The following is a 22,183-nucleotide window of genomic DNA, read 5'->3' as shown; positions in this document are numbered from 1 at the left end:
AGACACTGTGGCAGGGAGCTGTGCAGAGACTCCTGTTCAGCAAAACTAATAGCAGGAGACATTGACAGTCTGTAACAGTAGCCAGGGACTCAGACAGCTTTATTGACGTGTCATCAGGCTGAGAAGAAGAGGCACCACAGCAGGACGACAAGGGCTTGTTCTGTGTATCCATCGATCTGCCGTCTCCCATGGAAAACTCCACATATGTCTGAATGTCTTAAGTGGCTCTTCGATGCAGCACCGGCCAGCTGAGCAGAGAATCGGTGTCACCACATTCATCTTTCATGTCGTTTCGGCCCTGCCATTTCAGAATTTAATATATACATAGGTGATGTAGGAAAGGAGAGATATTGAGTATCTCACCATATCATTGTGGGTGGGTGGCTGGGGAAAATGACAAAATCCCAGATAGTCAAAGGAGTATAAAATCTGCCCAAAGTATACTGTATGTGGCTGCCATTATGACATTTCTGCGGTCCTTTGTTACCAAAATTCTCTGTGGCAGCAGGTGACGGTCCTTGAACGGGAGAACCAGTCACTGGAGCAGAACTGTCACCCAGGAAGACGACACAGAAAGCTGATAAAACTTTAATCCATGTCCAGTTTGTGTGCAGGGAATTCACATTGAATTAGGGTACGTCAGGAGATCATAGAGTCATAGGGCTAAGAAAAGCTTTAAAACGTTATGCAGAACACTGTCCTATCTCCAAGCTGAAAAACTCTTATACAGAGGGAAACAATAAAAACAAAACAAAAAAATCCCACAGGCGTATGAAGTACAATCAATTTGGGGTATTAATTTCTATTTTAAAATGTATTTATGGATGATATTGGCTTATAATTCATTTCTATCCTTCAATATTAAATCTGTGATTAGATTCTCATAAACACAATACATTCTTAAATCCTTTATTTATTTCCTGACTTGAGTGTTTGGTTCCTTTTCTGTAGAGTACTTGACCGTTAACTTACCAGTTATTTGAGCCAACGTACTCTAGGCTCAGGTGTGGTGCTAGGAATAGTATTCTAAAAACTTTCATCACAGTTTAATAGGAAAAAAAGCTAATTGCTGGAGTCCAGCCCCAGTGGTCCAGGGGTCCCCAAAGGTGCGGACGGCATTGGTGAAGAATGACGGAAGGATAGGGAGACAGAGTTCAGAGCATCAGAGCTCAGAGAATCAGCTCTTTTTTTTTTTTTTGCCTTCTTACAACTGTCTTTATACTATTTGATTTTGTGGCTGGTTAAACAACATGACATCATGCTTTGTTCAGGTTTCTGTCTTGGCCTTTCACAGTTAATGAATATACCTTCTAATCTGACCTTTGCTAAAGAATTTACATCTGGTTAGGTATGTTAATTTTTGTCTTACCTACTGTTTATATTTCTATAGGCTATTCTACAGGTTAATCTCTCGTTTGTTATTTATATTCTGAAGTTACTATTTTATTGCTCTATCACATAGCTAAAAGGAGAATAACTCAGCCAGCTTTCTTATGTGAAGGTTATGGGAGTCCTAAGTGAGGGCTCTGTAGCCTGCGCGTGATTGTCTTTAGCTGCGGTGACTGACCGCCTGCCTGGCACCTGCCTCAGTCTCTCCTCTGACATTCCCTACAGCAGTCTGTCCTCAGTGTAATATCCTGTGTATGATAAGGGTTCAGGTGTAGATTGAAATAATCTCTTTTCTTGTGGGGATTCCCAGAGCTTTCCATGAATATAAACATCCCCCAGTGATACATTCCTTGTGGGAGCTCCCTGATGGGCTCCCTGTGGATGGCCCTGCGCCCCGAGTCAGCAGGGCCGGGACCCAGGCCTTTCCCCGGTGGGGAGCTTCTTGCGGTAATGGGCCTGACAAGTCCTAAACTTTCTGCTGACATCTGAGTTCCTCATGAGCGGCACATGATTTTCCTGTACCCCTTGGGGCTTTTACTGAATCATTGTCTTTTCCAGTCCCATCCAACTCCCCTGCTAGGGAGAAGTTTCCAGCCAGGGTGATACCCTTTCCTGGTGCAGTGACTCGGGTAAGAACACAGCGTTAGAAAGGGGAACGAGCATGGGAAGAGGGATATGCCAACACCAAGTCCCATGGAGCACTGGCTGTGCAGATGTCTCCTCCTTGAAGGACCGTGTCAAGCAGCAAGGATGGAACGGCTTCCGGCAGTTAATCTTTACTCCGGGTATTTGGGGAGCCAAAGGAACAACTACCGGGAGCTGAGTTGGGGTTAGTGAGAGTGTGAGAAAACTTAGTGAAGGCTTCTTGGAGGTTAATAACTGCATATTACTATATATTTCACAACTAATGTGTCTCAGTAGATCTTTGAAACCATTAATCACCGTGGAACAGTGCTCCATGTTTTCATTTTTTCAATGTTTGCTTAAACTTCAGATCTGTACATCATGCCTTGCCCTTTCTTAGGAATCTTAGCCCCTTATCGCTTACAGGGGAAATCTCTTTTGGTCTTTTGCCCAGCTCTAGGTATAAGCCAAACGGTGACCTTTCCTTCCTCACTAACTTTTCTGCAATGATTACGTGCACCCGCATCACTCCTTACCCTGTCGATACCTGGCTGCTGTCCCCACCGCGCCTCTGAAACAGCTCTGACAGAGATCCTTATGGGCTGCAAGGAGCTTTGGGGCCCTTATCTATTCTTACATCTCTGCAGCCTGTGGCATCCTTGGCTACTCCCTACCTTGGGGAACCTTTTATGCCTTTGACTTCTGAAGCACTTCTCTCCTCTCTTCTACTGCTGTGCCCTTCAGTGTCTCCTGTCGTTTCCTGCCTCTTCACTTACATCACGGGTGGGGAGATCCCTGCAGTTTCATTTTTATCCATCTTCTTTTCTCTTCTCTTTTTTCCTTCCCACAGTATATACTCTTCTGGCTGTTCAGCAATCCTTAAAATCCTGGGAGTTCCCACACCCCTTCTCTGACACAGAATAGCTGCAGAGCTCAGGCTGTGCACCAGCTGTATGTTGCAGAGCTTCGCTTGTGTCCATTCCTAGCAGCTGCAGCTCAGAGGGCCCAGCACTGAACTTCGTGCCCCTCCTGGCCAATCCCTTCCCCTCTTTCCTGCCCATGACGGAGTGGCGCCCCCGCCAGCCTTCGCCATTCCCTCTCCTTCATAAAGCCCATGGCCTCTCTATTGAGTTTACCTCCTGATGGTCACCCAGACTTGAGAAGTATCGGTGACTGTTTCTAAGGCCCTGACGAGTTTTTTACTCATTTGTTTTCATAAAGGCCTTGTGAAATCTGCAGATGGCTAGAATCACAAAGAACTGCTAGACCAGGACCACGCCTGGCTCAAGGCAGGGAAGATTAGGGTTTATTGTCGGTGAATTGTTTTGTCCGAGTATCAGATCCCCTATGCTGCGGAAAGACAATCACTCCAGAGCTGATAATGTAATAGCAAAAGGGACTTTTATTCCAGCTAGCTGGGGTTCGGTCGTATCCAACTCAGTGGGATTCTGACTCAAACCCCGATCTAAAGGCTTACAACAGGCTTATATAGGGTTACAGTGAGCAAGCAATCATTGTCCTTGCAAGGGTTGTAAATTCTTCAGGAAAGGTGGGCTCAGGATGTTTCTCAACCACAGGCGCCTGAAGCTTGAGTGCACCTGGTATTTGTCAAACTCAACAGTTTAAGGCAATTCCTGGAACTGCCTCCACCCTCTGTAATTTCCTGAGTCACTCATGTATGCCTTTTGTTCTGCTCCAGAGGTCTAGGGGCCTGCCTCTGTACTGATGGGTCCTCACAGAATGTGTAGTGCAGGGGATGACTCTGACCCAGCCTCATCAGTTTTCATTCCTCTTTATTCCCGTGGATCCCTCTGAGGCCAATTGGAAATGGGAAAACAAATGTTATTGGTCACCTGCAAATATTTCATTTTGTTGTAACAACTGGCATTGTCTGCATTTTTAAAATAACGTTTCAGAGTCATATACAAAGAAAATTATTTCTACCATGGGAATCTCAAGAACTATGGAATTAGGTAATAAATTAATTTGAAAAGTAAAGTTTCCTCAGATATCCTCATATCCTGTAACAAAGATAGCTTATATTCATATGTGAGTTGACATTGACTTGATTAAGGCAGTGCTTTGGACAGGAACTATCACATGCTATCCAAGTCATGTGAGGTAGGACAGTGGTTACTGCAAGATAAATTTGGAACCTGGCTGGGTGTGGCTCAGAGATTGAGCATTGACCTGGGATCCAGGAGATCACGGTTCAATTCCTGGTGAGAGCACATGACCGGGTTGTGGGCTTGATCCCTAGTAGGGGACATGCAGGAGACTGCCAATCAATGACTCTCATCATTGATATTTCTATTCCTCTCTCTTCCCCTCTCCCTTCCTCTCTCTGAAATCAATACAGATATATTTAAAACAAACAAACAAACAAACAAACAAATAAATAAATAAATAAATAAATTTGGAGATATAACCTGGGACAGGACGATGGAAGGGCCCTGTAGACCAAGCAATGGCTTGTTATTTTCTCCCAAATGGCTTGAGGGGCTTCTAAGCTTTTTAAAACTGGGCCGTGATATATTTCTATCAGCTGTGTGAATTATGTTTGCATATAAACAAAACAGAACAAAACGAAAAAACAAGGCTCAACATGACAGGGTCTAAAATTAGGTAGTAATAGACATGAAGAGAAATGAAACATTCGGAAATATTTTTTGGAGTAGTATCGCCATGCCTTTTGATGGGATGGATGTGATCAGAAAGGATCAAACACGCCTCCTAGGTTCTCTGCTTCCGCACACAGCTGGATAACTGCTAATTTTCTGAAATCGGAAAGAGTGAAGGAGAAACACAATGTGGAGAGGTATCGAGTCCTGATTTGTCTGTGTTCATAAGGTGGAAATGCTTATTTGCTGGCTAAATAAATAAGCAGTTGTACATACGGGTCCAAAGTTGTATTAGTAGCTGTAGTTTGTAGGACAATTAACCTAAGCTGTTTAGCTCCTTTTATATAAATAGGAAGCAGGTGTTCCCTCTGGGCTGTCAGCGTCTCCAATAGAGACCGAAAACCTAAACCTGACGGGCAGCACAGACGTATTTCAGGAGTCTTCTGGGCACAAATTGCACAGATGCACCTGGCTGCCCCAATTCCTAATCTACCTGCTTATACAACTTTGGCAATCAATTAAGAGAACAGAAAAGAATCAGCTCTCAGGGTATGCTGTGAGTTGTACTTCTGGAACGTTTCTGAGGGATGTTAGAACGGCATCAAGAAAGGTTCCCAGATCACAGGTACGTTCTACAGCTGTCCTTTCTGAACTTCACTGCTGGTCCTTTGTGGTAGGTGCCACAGTAAAGAAGACATATTTTCTGGCTGAGACAGGTTTCTGGTTTTATTGGCTATGCTAGGGAAATTGGGGTGGAGGGGGAGGGGCAGGGGAAGGGCAAGATGCTTGAGAGTTAAAGGTCATTGGGGAAGAATCACTGAGAGGTCGTCCACTAGAGAGAAGTGTAACGGGGAGAGAAGAGCTAGGGAGGGAGGGAACGAGAGATGGAGAAATTCCAAGTTGGGATGAAGGGTTTAATATATTGGCCTCTAAATAAAATGTAGGTATTGCTTCCAAAGGGATCAGGATTTGGAGAGCTGCAGATGGGGGAAAAAAACACCTCAATTTAGAGGAAAGGCTGGCAGCAGGGGAAATCATGTAATATACACTGCCAGGGTTTGCCACTATGGGTAGGAGCAATGCCCAAGTCTAAATGGTGGACCTCCAGGCCAGAAATTCTGAAAGGCTCTCCCTCATCCTATGTTAATTGCGCATTGATGTACCTCCAGCAGAGGGAAGCCCCCACTTTGTCAAGATCCCCCTCTGTTACAGTGCAGCCAGTGTTCTTGCTTCTGGGGAGAGCTTTGCCAGCGCTCTACCAGGGGGGTGCCTGGGCTGCCAATTGGCTAGCAAAGTCCCATTGTACTTCAATGGTAGTTAATAAAAGTGCTGAGGAGGGAGTGCTTTCTTTGGGGTGGATTACTGTCCTATGTTGCATTCATGTATTTTATGGAAGAACAGCCTAACCTGGACATTGGTGAGATTTCATAATTCTGAAATGCAGTAATTATGACTACTTGTGTGGGTGGCAAATCAATAGGTTTTTTTCTAGGAAGATTGAGTAACACTCCACTACACATTGGACTTTTTAAAAAACAATTACTTTCCAATGGTTCAGAGGCAAAAAGAGCCAAAAGCAATAGCTATATGCTCCATCCAGATTCTGTTATCTGCAGCAGGGGACACTGATAGCTTTTATGAATGCTGAGGGCTCGTGTTTCCTGCTACTGGGATCACTCTGAGCTTTATTCCCCAGCTTGTGCACAGACTTCCTGCCCTGTCATCCTCAAATTGCTGTTCATCTGATGCTGTTGCATTGTCTCACTGCTGCTCTCTAGGTTTCTAGTGTCAGATTCTTGACTTGGGATTCACAGTTAAATGAACCAAAATATAGAGTCATTACTTTCTGCCTTTTTATCTCCAGTGACTTGTGTAACACTGTGTTTTGCTGTTTGATATTTGCAAAAGAAATATGAGATGTCAACATGGAAAAAAAGATATGAATAGTGTTGTAAAGATCTCTGAAGGGAAAAAACACACACATTCAAACCTTAAATTTTATCTGTGACTCTCTTTGTCAAAAAGGGAGGGAACAAAAGCAATCATGGGAAGTCTACTAAGTTTTAATTCTTCAGCCTTTTCATTAAGAAGGGTTGGATATTTATTAAATTATTTTTTGTAATAGCAGATGACTTTAATGGGTGGTTTAAAAATTTCAAAAAGGCACTAACTCATGTAGAATTTTTATTTATCCCTAAATAATTATGGATAAATTATATGTAATCCATGGTCAGGGTTAAATGTAAAAACTGATAGGGACATCCAATATCATCTAACTCAAGTTTTATATTTGATAATCAGTAAACTTAAAACCAGGAAAAATTATACATGCCCAATATTTCCAAGTTCAATGGAGCCAAAGCAGGAGGTGCTTATTTCCAAGGCCAATATTTTCCCCAACAGTCCAATTAAAGATGATGCTGCACAAACTCATATACACAAAATATAACTTGGATTCAGAAATACTTAGCTACGTAAAATTATTGTATTTTTATTTTGGTTGCCATAGTCCTCTAGTAAATGTGTCAGGACTCACCCCAGCTTCTGACATGGGTACTTTGTGAGCAATTAGGGCAGGAAACTGTAATCCGCAGGAGCCAACACGGCCTCGCTGAAAAGATTCGGTGACACACTTACTTTGTAGTTTTCTTCTCTAGGGTTCTGCTGTTGGCAGATTTAGAGAAAATTATTTCTGTGGTATGTCTGCATTTCAGAAAGACATTTGATAAAAAAATCTCTCAATATCCTAATGAATAAGATAGAAACATAAATAATAGATGAGAGTACTAATTGGTAGATGCATAGTATATTTTAAAATTAATATTTTAGCAATCTTATAGCTTTTAAGGTCCACCTTAAAGAAGAGGAATTAGTTTTCCTTTGTATGATTTCAGAGCATGGTACCAGGACCAATGAATAGAAGTCAATGATATACTTTGGTTTTAAAATATAATGAGATTTTATAAGAGGCGGTAAATTATCTGTCACCGGAAGTATGCAGTTAAAGAGACTATATGTGACAGAGGTTGGAATAACCTAGTACAACAGTTCTCAGAATATTTGTTTTCAAGACCCCTTAAAATTCTTTAAAATTACTGAGGATCCAAAGAAAGCTTTTGCTTATATGCATCATATCTATCAATAAAATAAAACTTACAAAGTTTAAAATTATTAATTTTAAAATAACAATAGTAAACTTATTACATGTTAACATATAGTTTTATGAAAATATCAATTTTTCATTAAAATTTAGTGAGAAGAGTGACATTATTTTATGTTTTCTGGTTTAATAGAAGAGAGTGTGATGCTCATGTCTGCTTTTTGTTCAGTCTGTTGAGATGTGTAGTTTTATTTGAGGTATTGAGAAAAATAAACCCTTTGCACCGATATGTAGCTTGAAATGAGGGGCTGGCTGTAGTGGTGGTACTTTAATTATCTTTCCAGGTAATTGGGCATATGTGAACCATCAACAAGTAGAAGTTTCTTAAAGGTTACCACAGTGTGTAATTTCAAGCCACACCAATTTAGAGTATCTGTTTCATTACAAGGCATTGGTCTAGCTTAGACTTTGATCTTTTACCCAGACATGCTTCTGTAATTTCATGGATTAGCCTTTTGGAAAATACAGGTTGACTGAGTTATACAGATCCTCTAAATATTGACATATTTTATTATCCAATATCAATAGTGTATAATACAAGTATAATCAATATGATATACAGTATTAAAATATTTTAGTATCATCTAATCAGAAAATTATTTTAAAAGATATTTTTATTGATTTCAGAGAGAGGAAGGGAGAGGGAGAGAGAGAGAGAAACACCAATGATGAGAGTCATAGATCGGCTGCCTCCTGCACACCCCCTACTGGGGATCGAGCCCACAACCTGGGCATGTTCCTTGACCGGGAATCCAACTATGATCTCCTGGATCATAGGTGGATGTTCAACCACTGAGCCACACTGGCTGGGCAGAAAATTCTTTAAATATTGTGAATCTCAGTGGTGGATACAGTCTTTTAAAATTCTGACATTTGCCTAAAAAACCAAATTATTATGGCTAACGATAGTGTCAGTTGTTTTTTGTTTGTTGTTGTTTTGTTTGTTTGTTTAAAATTTCCTTCATCCCAAAAGGCACTGACAAACTTTAACATCCCAATGGGCAATGCATATATTTCACATTTTTGTGGACTATCCTAGGCTTTGGATTTCAAAGAGAAATGAACTCCTATTCCCTTTGAGGTTTTTAACGTAAAAATGTAAAGGTGGCTTCAGATGAACTGTTGGTGCAGATTTCATAACAACCTGACAGATATGGAAGACAGGAAGGTGATATATTCAAATATTTAGCAGTAAGTCATGAGTACTGATCAAAACAACCATCACCAAAACAAAACAAACAAAATGGTGCTGCCCCTGAACAGGACCAGGTGCAGGGACTTGAATCCTCAGCAGGCATTATGCCTTCATCTGCTGGGTCACTGGGGATTCAACCAAGGAGAAGGGCCACAGCATTTTCGCTGGGCTCACTCTAGCTACCTTCATGCATATCAGATAATTCATTTCAAGAGAAACGATAAGCCTGCTTTTACTGCCTGCTGATTGGTTTGTTTTGTCCCCTCAATACTAAGAAGGGAGTAGTTTCCAGAGTGAAGTGAAAAAGTTCAGGGAATTGTGTACAGGAATTCTATTCCAAGCTTCCTATGAACTGCAACAGGCAGAGTCACTTAAAGAACCAGCCTATAGTATCACCAAAGACAAAGTGGAGACCCCCTCAGTCAACTGACTTTTATAATAACTCAGAGCCAAAATATCAATTTCCCTGTGAACCTGGGACTACAGGAATGAGAAAGAAGGACCGCACTTGAAAATGGCAATGAGAAAATATCATCTTACTCCTTGTAACTGTAGATGGGGAGCCTGCTTTTGAATCATCACAGCTAACTTAACTTAAAAAACAAAAACAAAAAGAAAGAAAAAAACCACATACTCCTGTGAGCAGACACTGCAGGAGCCAGTATATCTCTGCAGCCACCAGCTGGACTCTCTTGTCCTGCAGCTCATCAAAAGCCTGAGGTCCGTTACACGGCAGATCTCCCAAGCATTGATCCTCACAGAGTCAGGAAGAGTTCAGCTGTTTTTTGTTGTTGTGTTTTTAAATCCCACAAGGAGTCAGATGCATTGGCACTTAGCAAATCCTCTTTTAATTTGCTCACTGAGAAAATTCAATTGCAACATCATTAAAAGAAAAGAGACCAGCATGGCACCATTTGTGGAGCCTGTCTTTGAGCTATCACTGCATTTCAAGGGATTAAGTGATAGCCAGGATTATATTTTCTTGCTTTGGACTAAGCTTCTGTAAAAGAGCCCACACTTCTTTTTTTTTTTTTTTTTAAGTCAGAAACCAAGAAAAATTACATATCTACAAAAACATCTATTACCCTCATGTACCTGCTGAGCCCTTCTCTCAGCAGTAGATAGCCAATTAAGCAATACCATAGCTTTATGCTCAGACATGATTCAGGTGGACACCCATGGGGGAAATTAGAGTCATGAATGAAGGATGACAGTTGAAAAGTAGGCATTCCTGAAAAGTGATTGGAAAACAGAGTAAAAATCACAACAAGCTCTGAGGACAGACAGAACAGAGTAAATCAAAATTCAGACTTTTGTTATTTTATGCAAATTTTTAAACTCTGAGTTTCTCTTCTCTTCTGTATAAAATCAGAATAATACTGTTTCACAGGTGTTTTATAAATAATTATTCAATTATAGCAAGAAATTGACAACTTAAAGATATTTTTCTGAGACTTAGCATCTGTCTCTTTACATGGACATGGTCAAGTTCAGAGGCTTTTGTCACCAGGATGCTAGGTTAGAATCTCACATCTGCCACATCCTAGATGCTTGACCTGGGAGAGGGGACTGCATTTCTTCAAATCTCTGTTTGCTCAGATGTAGCTTAATGCATCCTGTGTGAGAAAGTTTTTGTGAGGACTCAATAGAGCAGTGTGCAGAGGGTGCTTGCAGAGTTCCAAGGAGAGAACCAGCACTCTATCAGTATCACTTATGTTGGCATTACCTACTTAAGGAGCCAAAGGCAACCACTGGTCTTGCCTTTGCATCATGGGCATTTTTGAAAATTTGGCAACTTTCTCATTTTTGTATTGTTTTAAAAATATATCTTTATTGATTTCAGAAAGAAGGGAGAGGGAGAGAGAGAAACATCACTGATGAGAGAGAGTCATTGATTGGCTGCCTCCTGCATACCCTGCAACCCGGGCATGTGCTCTGACCGGAAATCAAACTGTGGTCTCCTGGATCATAGGTTCATGCTCAACTGCTGAGCCATGCTGGCTGGGCTCACTTTTGTATTTTTAAATTTCGTATTTTTATTCTTTTATTTTGATCACTTTTGTATTTTATAATTAAGGCTATTCAAAGGAAATATTAAATGTTGCTCTATAAATTTTATATACATATATATATATACACACACACACACACACACACACACACATACACACATATGTGTGTGTGTGTATAAAATTACAAATACCCCTGATCTAAAGGCTATTGAGAATGATAATAATTAAACTCTAACCACTGTGACAGGGCAGTAAAAATATCATTTTTTTATATACATAAATTGTACAATAGCATCCCTATAGTTTCTCACACTGCTTGCAGCTCTGATCCTTTTTCTATTTAATTTGAACATGTAACCTTTTAAAATAATGAGTCAGGCATTTCTTTAATTATATTTATTTTGCTACATTTGTTTTATAGTTTGTGTTTATGTGTGTTATAGTGTGTATATAATAACGCACATGTATTAATTACAACAAAAATTTACATATATATATAATTCATTTGAGAGTAGATTGCATATATCATGCTTTTTTACCCCTTAACTCATAACTACAATAGTTGTCAAGTTCAGGATATTTAATATCTACACAATGTTACTTAATTGGCAATAATATTCTTGTCCAATTGTTTCAAAAATGTCATTTATATTTTATAACTTCCATATTGTATACATTCCAGAATAGTGAACACAAATTGTTTTCAGTTGTCATGTCTATCTGTTCTCTCATATTGATTTTTAATTGTTTACTTTTGGGTCTTCTCTATTAGACACAATTTTCGACGGCAGGATAATTATGTACTTTGTTGAAATTCTTCAATATCCTAGCATGGTAAATGGTACATAGTGTACTTGCTATGTGATAATAATGAAGGAATAAATAAACCAGAAAGATTGGAACAAAAGTCTATTTGAACAGATTTGACAGACCTTCACCAAAGCAACAGCAGCATCAACCCGACCGCAGAAATAAATAAACAGGATACTACCAGAGATTCTTGGGATTCGCGAGGAGCCTTGCTGGGTCATTTGTGGACAATCTCGGCTTTTTATTCTTCCGTTTCTGTCATCGGGTGTGTGTTGGAGGATGGGACCATGAGTGGAGAGCAGCACACACACAGGCTAAGTTGAGGAGGTCGGATTTCTGTACCAACTGGACCACCCTGGTGCCCCAAGCATAAGGCATATTTATTTTTCAGGCCCTTTAGAGTGGCATTTGAAAATTACAAGTGCAACTATTGAAACTATGGATGTTACACGTCTGTTTTTTAAAGGTTAGTTAGAGTAGATGGTGCAAAATACGTGAGGGCGTCTCAAAGTGTGTTACTGGAATTGGCTGGACGGATAGCTGTGAGACCCAGGAATGTGTGCGCTGGTATTTGAGTGAGAATTGAGAGTAGAAAGAGAGGAAGGAAACACAGAGGACAAAGAGGGAATGGGGCCAGGACAGCACCACAGGCTACAGTCAGCAACGGGCAGGAGCATAAGGTAAAAGGTGTGTGTTCAATATGGTTGAATCCTCTTAGGTTTCATGGTAGGTTTAGAATCTTTGCCTGGGAATTGTGGGCTAAACCATCCAGCATTGATTTGATAAGCAACACCGAGTCATTCAAGGTTTTCAGTAGGTGTTTATTTGATGAGGTGATGCCTTAATTAAATGGAGATGGATCTATCTTCTAGGAAGAATGCAACCCATTCCTATTTTATAAAACATAAGACACAATAAAAATTATCATTTGATGCTGACATCAACCTTGTGGTTCATATACACGGCTGTGATATCTTTCTTTAAAGGGATGTTTCATAGCTATTAAAACTTAAGAGAAATTGTTTGGAGTTATATTTTTAGCGATAAATTGGTTAAGACCTTTGAGGTCTTTCACACCCCAAAGCTGAATATCTGCCAAACTTCAGGAAAAGAAAGAAAGAAAATTAAAAGCATCTTTGTTACCATAGTTACAATGAACTGCTTTCCCCCCCATTAACTGGAAAACGAAACAACAAAAACAAAAAGGGAGATAAATTTATCTTCTACTCAGCAATAACTTAGGGGAGGAAAATGCAATAGACTCGGAACTGTGGAGATTTTAATGACAGGCTCATTCTCTCTGAAATTTGTAAAGGAAGGGAAAAGTGTGTATTTCAAAAGACAATGGGGATGACACTGGATATTATTGTTTTCACCCCAAATAAGCCCATAATTAGAAAGGATCATGAGAACTATTAACAAGCCACACACACCCCTTGCATTTTCCCCCCTCCATCTTGCTCCTCTCTCCTGCAAAAGCAGGCACAGCTGGAGTCCCATTAATGAGTGTCAGCAAGAGCAGATGGATATTTCCAGACTCCAGACCATCAGTTTTCATGACCATTTGATGGGGTTCTTCTGGTCAGACATTGCCTAACTATCACACCACCTTATTTCCTCCTTGGAGTGGGGGAGTAGCAGATTTTCATGCAAGACTTGATTCTGCCTGTTCTCCCATGGGATTGGTACAGAGATGGCCTCGTCATCTAGTCCTTCTGACTTAAGTTAGGGAATTGCATGATACAGACGCTGACCATAGATACATTGCCTTTGAGCTCAGGAGAACTGTAAGCTTGCTTATTCGGCTGGAACCCACTCATGCATATGCCATGTCCCTTCATTTCTTCCTCTCTTCTGCACTCATGCCATATTGTTAGGGCTGAATATATCCCATTCCAATAATCTGATTAAATATCTTCTCCATCAGATGGTGAGCTTGTTGTTCATGGGAATAAACTCTCTAATAATGTAGCCACCAGCCACATGTGACTATTTAAATTAGAATTAAAATCATAAAATTACATTTTCTTCAGTCACTCTAGCCACATTTCACATGGTCAATAGTGATCATATTGTAAACAAATTATATAGGACATTTCCATCATTGCAAAAATTGCAATTGGATAATTCTGACCTAGACTTTCTACTAAAGGATGGTCCACAGAACAGCAGCAGCAGCTCCTACTCTAAATGCAGGATTTTGAACCCCACCCATAAACCCAATCTGCAGTTTACACTGTGGCATTTATATGCACATTAAAGTGTGTAAAGCACTGGTCTAGGCATAATCATAATGTCCAGCAAGTATTATTATTTTTAAAAATATATCTTTATTGATTTCAGAGAGAGGAAGTAAGAGTGAGAGAGAGACAGAAACATCAGTGATGAGTCATTGATGGGCTGCCTCCTGCACACCCCCACTGGGGATCGAGCCCGCAACCCGGGCATGTGCCCTGACCAGGAATCGAACCTTGATCTCCTAGATCCTAGGTCGATGCTCAACCACTGAGCCACGCTGGCCCGGCCCGGCAAGTATTTTTGAATGAATAATAAAGTGAATGAAATATCCTATATCTTTTTACATACAAGGGAGGAAAAAAGAAGTCCTTTGAGTCCCTTGGCTCAGTTTTAGATTAGCATGGCCAATTTCTACTCAGCATCCCAAGTTCCCTTTCCACATGACTCCATTTTTTTAGGGAGAATAAATAAGAGATTAGGCTGTGTAAAATATGTAGTTGATATATGACTGAATGAAGTTTTTTACATTTTCCAGCCACTGTTCCAGCCACCTTATTCATCAAAATACATTGGCATGTCTTCATAATCTCTGTCTGCCATTTCTTTGCTATTGGTTTTAGGGTTGACAGTCACGGTGATGTTTCCAGGAGCCTCAAGAGAAATGCAGAATGATTTACCCAGAAATATTTGTGGGAAGTTAGTCATGGGGAATTTAAGTTTGATTGAATAGAGAACTGCAGGGTATATCATTTTCTTCCTCTTCTGGGACCTTAAGCGAAAAAAGACATGTCAGGAAAAATTCCCCTCTCTTTGAAAATATTATGGATATTAATCTTTAATGCTTTGTTGCATAAATACTTTGCTAAGCTGAAGGTCCTGTCTTGAAATAAAGACTGTTAAGGGAAAATCCTTAATATTTATCTATATTGATATTATCAGCTTGGCTAATGGAGTATTGTAGTTTATAGATTTTTTTTAAAAAATCAAATTTTGTTTTCATACTACTTGTTCCATCTCATTTTGCTTGGATGAGTCTATTGGGCATATCTGTGTTATCATCGGAGTTTCTAGGGGACAGCCCGTTCTCTGTATTCCGAGGAAAGAGCACCAAGTGATACTTTGAATATGCATGTGTCTGTGTGTATGAATATGTGTGTAGTTTCTGTACTGCCCTAGAAAAAATGTGTGTCTGGACACTGTCCTTGTCTGAGCCGGAGCTGGAGTGTTGAATGTGATGATGAGGCTATAGAGCAGAGAGACACAAATAATAAAACTCTTCTGCTGAAAGCATGAATTAATATAAATGCTTGTCAAATGTGAGTTTTATTAAACCATGAATAATACAATATGGCCTGAGTTTCAGCTCTCCTATTCACCAGCTATGTGACCTCAGGCATGTTATTTTACCTCTTTTAGCCTTCATTTCCTCAAATGTGAAATGGACATAACAATGCTTTCTCATGGGATTGTTATATAGGAATTAAATAATATAATATAAATGAGCTGCTTAGTTTCTGACTGATGTCAGTGTTGCTGTTTATCATTTGGGCTGTGTTCACTCTGAGCGCAAAGCTCACAGGCTCACAGGGTTGGTTTGATCTAGGCATTTACATAAACTTGAAGGCATTCTTTAACTCAGCACCTGTTGAATATGTCAGAGAAGCTATAAAGTATGAATAACCCCTTGTTACAAGAGGACTACAAACTGGTTGCTATAGCTTAATATTTAGGGATCTATCATAAATGGTCATGATATAGGAATGATTAGGCTTCCAATCTGTTTCCTCCTCACTTGGAGAACTGCCCATAGCCCATAACTACTCTGACGAAAGGACCTCTCAGTTCTTTATCTGTCTTGATCCAACTTTTTACCTAGTTTTTGTTTGTTTGTTTGATGTTTACTTAAGTTCTTTCCTAAATCTTGAGTTCTTGTTTATACACCTGAGAAATAGCTGCAAAGATGCAGCATAGTCAAAGGTAGAAACTCCCAACATCTTTCTGCTCCAGAATGCCCGGTAAATATCACTGACCCTAAAACTGTTCCAACCTGAATTCACTACAGACACTTTTTTTCTAAAATCTACTCTTCAAGTTGCCTTCTTTCTTGCTGCAGCAAATGGAGATTATAAATACCCTTTTGACAAGAACATGCTCTTCGTGCTCAGGAGAACATGTCTCCTTCACCTTTCGCCAAGTCGTGACATCCCATTGTCTGAAGAAACTGGTGTCATCCCCAACTTCAGTATTTGGAAGGTTGCAGATTGTGTTCTGATCACAATCAAATATATCCAAAAATACATCATTGTATTATTGTCTCCAACTTGAATGAATGGCTTTGTGAACAGAACTCATGTCTGTGAAAGCTACAGGACAGCAACATTCCTTTCATTTCAACCAGATGGGCTTTCCCTTGTGATCAAGATATTCAAATGCCGCCTACCCCAGATCTGGATTTTTGAGGAAACTAGAGAGAACAGCAAACTTTTCCTGTCGCTATAAAAGGCTGTATTGATTTCCTTGCAATGGGCAGATGTCATATTTCTCCAAAGAGAAGAAGTAGGTAAATAAAAAAAATGACTAGAATAATTATATCAAGGAAAGCAAAGAAAATCCAACCCTGCTGTTATAAAGATATGATGGGAGGAATGGATATTTAAAAATCAAATTCTATGTGGACCTAGGCAAGAAACATGCTTTTCATAGGCACAGCACATAAAATGGCAAAATCACTTATTGGGATTTCAAGAGAGAAACTTCCCATCTGTCTTTGATTTCACAGCATGCATTGTTGTGGTTTGTAAGACATTTATTGCTACTAAAAGGTGGTAAGGATGGATTCAGTCTTCCTAAATTTCATTCACAGTGAAGATACTGGAAATCCTACTTCTAAGATAGAGAAGGCCATAGAATGTTCCTGCATGTCATCAGTTAGCATGTGGCCTACACTGGAAAAGGAACAGAGGCAATGGGAAATACAGGCCAACTGGCTCCAATAGAGGCCAACCGTAATTTGAACCAAGATTTTGTTGGCCAAAATTCTGTATTCTTAATTAAAGCAATTTTAATTCATTTAGTTATCTATGCATTTTGTCACTCATTCATTGATTACATATATATGTTTAGGTAATATAATATATATATACACACACGTGTGTGTGTGTGTGTGTGTGTGTGTGTGTGTGTGTGGAGAGAGAGACTATTACAGGCAGTGTATTATAATATATTAGCTACTGGAGTTCAAGTGAGTGGGGCAGACATGGCCTACCTTCAAGGAATTTACTTTGGGACAAGCTGAACATAAAAGTGTAATTACAGGGGAAGATACTAAGTTCTCAGAAGACATATGGCAAAGGGAACAAATCTAGAATGATGGGTCAGGAATAAAGTCTCTGAGTAAGTAACCAAGCTGCGAAATAGGGCTGAGGGTTAGTCAAGTCAAGGTTTAGGGGTCGGAGGGGAGAATGTGAAGATTATTCCTGGAAGAAGAAATTCAATATTAAGGATGAGAGATGTGGTTAAGTATAGTGAATTTCTTGTGAGAAAGCTGCCCTGTGTATATAGAATGGTTATCAGTATCTCTGGATTCTACATACTAGAAATCAGCAGCATACCCTTGACTATTTAAAACAATCAGAAAAGTCTCTAAACATTGTCAAATGCCCCTGAGTCACAAAGTCTACACCCACCCAATTAACACCCAGAGGTTAGGGTCAAAGAAGAAACCAAACCTTGTCCTCCTTGGCCTTACCATAAGCCTTGCTAGGAATGTAAAGGTTTATTTCTGGGTAATGGGGAACCATAAAGGGTTTTAAATTGGAGGGTGATATGATAAGATTTGTACTGGAAACAAACTGCCCTGATTACAGTGTGAACCTGTGGATTGTAGAAAGATCAGAAGGGATTTGGGAGATAAGCGGGGAGATCAATGTAGTAAGACATGAAAGAAATGATGGTGGCTTGGACTAGAGAGGTGGGGAGAGAGAAATGGAGAGAATTGAGGGCTATCTCAGGGATAGAAAAGGCTGAGATTAGTAGAGATGCAATGTGGGCATTGGGATAGGAAGGAATTACGTGTCCGTTCCCATATTTTAGGAAAGACTTCAGTGTTCGTCTTTTATTCCTGCACCTTTCTCCTGCATGCCTTGCACAAGCTTTCTTCTCCCTTATGTCTTTCTACAGCCCTTCCATCATGCCTTCTGTATTCACGTGAGTTTCTCACTTGGGCAGTTGGCAATTATATTAACATTTACTCAAATAATAAGCACTAGAATAAAAAAAAGGAGATGCTTTTGTCAGGAGAGCGGTAGTTGAGTTGCATTTGGGATTTGGTAAGTTGTGAGGGGCCTATGAGATAGCCAGATGGAATTACAGAGCAGCAATAGGATGCTGTCTGGAAGGGCAACGTAAGGACAGAAGCATCCCCTCATTGGAGCTTAACTAATTGACAAGGGAAGAGCTTTTACAGCCTCAAATATAGTATAGACACTGTGTCCTCTTGGAAAATGGCTTACTGTGTAAAAATCACTCCATAGACAAGGAATGGGGAGAAATCTTTTATTGAACACTCTATAGATATACAGGAAAAACACAAATTCAGTAATAGATATTTGACATCAAAACTAGTGGCTTGCAAACTTAGACTTCAGTATCAGAGTCAGTGCCACTCTACTAAGATATGTGTTTATTAGAAATTATTTCTCTAATAGTTATCCAATCATTCTTTCTGAAGTCTTTCTTCTCTGCTCTCTATTTTATCATGCCCTTTAATTTAATAATTGGAAGAATAAACCACTACAGTAAATCACTGCCAACCCACAGACAGTCACATTTTATTGGACATTGAACTCCCTACCACTTGGATTCTGAAAAACCATATTTAGAATCACTAGTTTGGTTAGTGCCTTTTGCCACGTGCTAAAGCTTTGCCCCACCTTATTTGGCTGTGACTACCTCTCACAGCCTCCAGCATGGAGTTGGTCACAGACATCTTATGGCTGGTATTTGCAACATGAATGCCTTGCTGACCTATCCAATCACTGAAAATACTCTTGAGTCAGGGTCTCGATTTTGTGGGATTATTGTTTGCTCATATTCAAGGATCCCACCCCTCTTCTATGGGTGATTAAGATGGAAAATCTATCCAGGCACATGTCCTCCAATAGCCAAAGTGAAATCAGGAAAGTAGCAGGCATAACATTGACAAGCCAGTTCACCTCCTGGAACCAAAGAAAACACGTTTCCCCAAACTGCTTTAGCTTCAGAGCTGTGGAAACGCCATGTGAGAGGTGATGGCATCACCTTTTTAAACAAATGCAAGTGGGGTGTCACATGATGAAAGGCCTATGAAGAAACATAATCTGAGCCAAGGAGCGTGTAATTGGCTGGATGGCAGCGATCTTCATGAGTAAATGCATAATGATTGTTTTCACTGCTGTCATTCAAGTTCATGGAGAGCTTTACTGTTCCCTGAATATTAGTCTACCTTTGAAAACCAAGAGTATCCCAGATGAGTTACCTCTACACTTTTTAGTAGCAGTACTGGAATTTGTGCGTTGCCATATTACCTTAGGTTCAGCTCAGCAAACGTGGAAGCATCAGGACATTCTCCGTGCTCTGAGGGAACTTAGAATTCTAGAGGCAACATAGTGTGTATAGTCTCTGGAATCTGTCTGCTTGCACTGAAATTCTCCCTAAATTTGTAACCTCTTTGGGCCTCAGTTTCCTCATCTGTAAAATGGAGATGATGATGATGATGATGATGATAACCCTACTCCATAGAGTTGTGAAGATTGAGTTTCTCCATGCCACACAGAAAATGTTGTATTGGAATTCTCTCTTGTTGGTGGGTAGCGGGAGAACTAACATACACAGCTACAAACAGGTCAATGGAAGCTTCCCCAGGCATGTTTTCATGATAGAGAGCCAGAGAAATGCTGGAGACCTAGACTTGGAATTCATAGACTACCACATCTGCTCCATCCTAGCGATGAAAGCAAGTCCCCCAGCCAAGCTTAATTGGAGTATAGGCAGGTCACCCCCCACATGGTAGAGGAACACTGCAAAATTACACAGGGGCAAAGAAGCAGGTTTCCTACTTCTGTCTACCCAATGCCTGTATGCAGAACACCAGGAGGCATATTGGGTTTCTCTCAGGATTACATAAAGCATGTAAATGCATGTGTGTCTGTGGGAAGGTGCTGGGTAGGATGGGGGAAATCTCATTATTTTCTCTCATGCAATTGTGACATGTTCCACAGGGTAGAAATCAAATCTTCTGTCTACTTTCTTTAATTTTTGCATTTAGAATAATACACTGTAGATATTGATGTAGCAACAGCAAATAACCTGACATCCCAACTCTCCACATGTAGTGATTAAAGGAACATTGAATAATGAGAGGCTCTCCTAGGCTCCAGCACTTTCCAAAGATGATGTAACTAGATTCTGAGTCATCTTCAATTAAGCCACTGAATTCTTCTTCCCCTTGGATCTGACTGTGTTCACAATAATAGTATGAGGCCCTGCTGTTTTCATATCACTGTTGAGAGACACCTTGTAAGTAGTTTCATATTTAGGCTCTTTTCTCTGACACCTTGGATTTAGAGAATTTTGTTCTGCAACAAATAGCAATTATATATATATATATATATATATATATATATATATATATATATATATATATTCATCTCCTGGTGAATCTGCTCAGAGAGATGATCTGTTCAGAGTAGACCTCCAAAATTATCCACTAAATGAACAGCTATTCTCTGACACTTATTCATTCATTTATTTTTTAATCAGAATTTATTGGTTGACATTTTGAAGTCAGATGCCTATGGTCTAAAATATACATGGTCGTTTAAGTTATCTAACAACCCTGGCCTATTTTTTCCAGCTATAAAATGAATAAATAAAAATACTTGAGAATTATGTATGTTTACTTAGGAAGACTTAGCGCATTGTCAATCACAGAGTAAGTTTGCCCAACCCCCAGCCTGCAGTAGGAGCAGAAGCAGCACTGACAACCAAACCTGAACAATAATTCCACTGGAGGATTGTCATGTTGAGTAAAGTACATGATGCATGTGTGTCTGTCGGAAGGTGCCGGAGAAAAGGGTGAACGAAGTATTGAAGGAAAGGGAGTCTGAGGAGAGGAATGCAGGTGCGTTCAGGGAGGACTGGCTGCGCAGAGATACCTGGGAAGGCGTGCAGGCTAAAGGTGCTCAACTAAACACAAACAATCTGAGCTAAACTGTGGGAGTGGGCTCAGGCCAGACAGCCACAGATGAAGCAAATATCACAGTAGGGCACATGGCAAGGAAAAGAAGCTGAGGTTTGAAAAGAGCAACAGCAGTGAAGAGAAAAAGCAATGTGGGGAAGGGAGCAGAGCTTGATGGTGAGCTCAGAGGCAGGAGAGCCAGAAGTGGCAGGTGGTCCAGTGTGCACAAGTGAGGCAGATGGACCTGCAGTGTGCACCTAATCCTGACCAGGGGCCTTAGAGAGAGAAAGAACAGAAAGGAACTGTGAAGATCCTCAATGCAAACATTGTGTCATTAAGTGCAGTTGGGGAGGAGTTTAACTGTGCTTCAGGCAGATAGACTGGTCGGAAGCCTTTTGTGTCACATAAGAGCTGTGAGCTTTGGTCAACCCACTTAAACTCACCTGTGAAAACTTTTCCTGCTCTCCCCATTCCCCAGCAGTAACAGAAGCCAGGGGAGTTGGGGACCAACTTGGGCTTTTCCATCTCTAAATTCACAATTCACACTCTTTCTACAATGCCAACCTGCAAACTTAAAGGACTTCTTAATTCTCTTTAAATATATATGTATTAGAAGCAGATTTCCTAACTTCTATAGCTATATATATATATATATATATATATATATATATATATATATATTTGCAAACCTCAAAATAGGTATAGTTTACACAACCCTTTTACGTACAACATTGTCCTGTTTTGCTTTTGTGAGGATGACTCTATAACATGCCAGTGATATGACATTTCTCTAGATCAGCTCTACTTGCAAATTCTTCTACTAGACTCTAAATTCAGAGACGAGCTTATTAAAGACAAATGTGTTTGTTTCTGATTTTTGTTGTTGGTGGTGGTGTTTGTTTGATTTCTTCATTGTTT

At 40.0% G+C, this 22,183-nt stretch overlaps 1 protein-coding gene across 10 annotated transcripts in view; it reads left to right on the top strand.

Moving 5' to 3' along the window:
- Window positions 1-22,183, top strand: part of LRRC4C (leucine rich repeat containing 4C) — an 834,219-nt gene that overhangs the window by 306,806 nt on the left and 505,230 nt on the right. The window lies entirely within an intron of this gene.

This window comes from Miniopterus schreibersii (genome assembly GCF_964146895.1).
Source record: "Miniopterus schreibersii genome assembly, chromosome: 12".
In the NCBI taxonomy this organism is placed as follows: Eukaryota; Metazoa; Chordata; class Mammalia; order Chiroptera; family Miniopteridae; genus Miniopterus; species Miniopterus schreibersii.
This window is presented reverse-complemented; position numbering and strand designations above follow the sequence as displayed.